This window comes from Chenopodium album, chromosome 11 (genome assembly GCF_948465745.1).
Source record: "Chenopodium album chromosome 11, dcCheAlbu1.1, whole genome shotgun sequence".
NCBI lineage: Eukaryota > Viridiplantae > Streptophyta > Magnoliopsida > Caryophyllales > Amaranthaceae > Chenopodium > Chenopodium album.
This window is the reverse complement of record NC_137844.1, coordinates 45,276,954-45,280,301: the sequence shown is the minus strand read 5'-3', so window position 1 is coordinate 45,280,301 and position 3,348 is coordinate 45,276,954.

The window sequence follows — 3,348 nt, the reverse complement described above, 5'->3', positions numbered from 1 at the left end:
TACGAAGCTGATTTCTGCTTAGTTTATCTGATCATATAAATATACGAAGTGTATTTTATAGAAAATTATCTCCATACTCTAGCTATTATACCATTCTGGTGTTTTACTATAAGGTCTATAACATGCGCACATCCATGACTATAACGGTTAACAAGCTACGGAGTATATTGATTTCAAACCATATGTAAGCCTGAAGTATGTGAGGGAAAGGGAAGTAAATTGACTGCATACACTAGTTCTGCTAATTAAATTAACGATTTACTTATGTAATACTTCCTTCGCTCAATTTTAGTTGATATGTTTTCTATATCACGCTTGACAACACGTAAGTTAAATGATTAATAATTTTAATTATCAATAAGTAAAATTTATTGAAAGTTGATACCACGAAAATATACATTGAGATGATTTTAACAATGTCACACATGATTCTTCTAAAAAAAATATGCCACACGTGATTATTTTTTATTCACAAGCATAAATTGCAAAAGCTAGTTAAAGTGTATTTTGTAAAAGTGTTGAAAGTCAAAACGTGTTAACTAAAAAAGAACAAAGTAAATTTGAGAAATATGAGGGATGCCAGCATTAAGTAGAAAGTGTAATAGTGGCTATATAGGCCTATAGTTTGGTAACTAGTTTAAGTTCCGTGCCATACACGGGTTTTATAAAATTATTTAACAAACTATAACATTAATTTAACAATTATATATTAACAAAGAATTACATTTATAAACTTCAAAAAAAAAATTGTTTTACCCTTTTTTTTTAACAATGATGCATGTAAAGGCTATTGATGTGTTAGACTTTATAAATATGAAAAAAAATAAAAAATAAAAAAAAAATAATTTGGGGTTATTGATTATTTAGAACCCATACTATATACCTTATCATATCCCTATTTTGTTGATACAATTTTGACATACACATTTGTTTATACAAGTTTAATTAACTTTAACTTTATTTTTCTATATATAAAAATCAAATTTTTAAAAAAGAGTGAGCTAGTAAAAAAAAAATAAGAATATAAAAGTAAGGCTCGCTTTTATAAAAGTAAGGCTCGCTTTTCCTAAAAATAATATTAGCATGAGAATATTATAGAAATATTGGAGAATATTACAAAAATTACTTAATATAAAATATATACATATAAGAATATTTCATTAAGAGAATATTACAGGCTATAAATACTTTTCTTGGAAAATTGACGAAATAAAAAAATAAAAAAAAACTAAAAAAGACAAATAAAAAAGTAAAGAAAAATTGGAGAGAAAATTTTTAACTAATGAATGACATGTGTCATCATTGGTTTCGCTTTTAATATTAAGTTATTGATTTTGGAACGATTTCCATAAAAGGATAAAAGATGATCAGTCAATAACTAATGCTGTTTTTCCCTCTAACTTTTAACTAATAATCTAATTTTTTTTTTTTTTTTTTTTTTAAATATCCATTGATTGATTATATGCAAGATTTTCCATATATTGACCAATCATTGACTGACATTATACATTGTATAATAAAAACTTTATATATATATATATATGCAATGTCTCCTACGTATTAAGAAAAATTAAATAAAAAGAGGGCTGTTAATAAGGAAATTTGAAATCTTCTAGCATTTTATATGGAAATGGTTCATAATATGGTAGTTATGTTTATGTAACTATTGTAACAAATTGATACGGAGTATAAAACAGTAGACCACTTAAAAGTTCATTTTCTAATTTCTAAAGATCTGGCTTTTTTTTTTTTAATGAAAAATATGTTTTTTGTTTTTGTTTTTTTTTTTTTAGGAAACTAACTAAGTGCCTGTTCACATTTACTAAACTGAGCTGAACTGAACTTATTGGAGCTGAATTGAACTGAGCTGAGCTGAAATGAATATTTTATGAGAGAAGGAAATTAGGAGCTAAACTGAGAACTAAACTGATTGGAGCTTAACTGAAGTGAACTGAAATTAAGTAAATGTGAACAGGCCCTAAAGTCCCGTTCTCTTCACCTTAATTTTACTGAACTGAAATTATTTTTACTGATTAAAACTGAATTTTACAGAACTTATTTTTACTGAAATTATTTTGACTGAATTGAACTTATTTTTACAGAACTGACTTATTTTTACTGATTTAAATATTATTTCTACTGATATATATATATGGTAAAAAAATCTATTTTTGTAATTTATATAGTTGGCATATATAACGATAATATATTATGCCAACCATATAAATTCACATAATATCGTATATAAAAAATTGTACAATATTGTGAAATCTTTCACACAATATTCTAACCATATATATGTACTCATTTTAGGAATTACTTTCAAAATAATTAAATTTTGTTAATTAAAATTGTCAGTCAATTTTTTACTATATATACGTTGGTTAACTGCATGGAATTTGCAAATAGTTATAGCAAATAGTGGTGGATTGACTGATCATATCAAGACATGTGATATTTAAGAAAAAAAATATATAACGACATATATATTGGTTGTATTGTATAGATCATGTATATAAAATCATATATGAATATCATATTTCAATATCTTATTGTAAATGATTAGGTATATTGTTACGATGAATTTTGTTACCCTTTTATAAAGTATAGTACTTGTGTTTACCAAATACAACCGACTACAATATTATCAATAAGACATAATATTTTATAGTTTACAAAAAAAAAAAAAAATGATATGTACAAATATATATTTTATAACTATACAATATGTGGTAAAAGTGTAGACAAAAGTTATGCATAAAAAAATGTATGTGAAGTATAAAAAAAAAACTTGTACGACAACGTTTTGCAATATATGGAAAAATAATTTACATAAAAAAATCCTAGTAAAAAAAGCATCAATGTACATGAAAAATTAATTTTGCTGAAATTAGTTTTGCTGAACTGAAATTAATTTTGCTGAACTGAAATTATTTTTACTGATTTTTATTGAACTGAAATTATTTTTACTTAATATTATTTTTTTAAGGTGAAGTGAACAGGGCCTAAATTATAGAATCAGTGAACTTCATCTTCTTCGGTTAAAAAATCTACATAGTATTGAATCACAACTATTAATCTATTATGGAATTTGCCAAAAATAATTGAATTTTATAAAAATCATCAAACTTTCTTGGATGGCATGGAGCTTCTTTTATATAATCTCAAGCCAAAATTGTATGGGGTACATATGTACTAATACTACTAGTGAATGTAAGATTTTGTTCTTTTTACATAGTTTTTGAATTTGAACTACCCAAAACTTCCTAATAGAGTGATGGTAATGATCGAGGAGATGAAACATACAGATTTTCGGCACCTGGAATATTGAGCTAAAGCATAAACAGG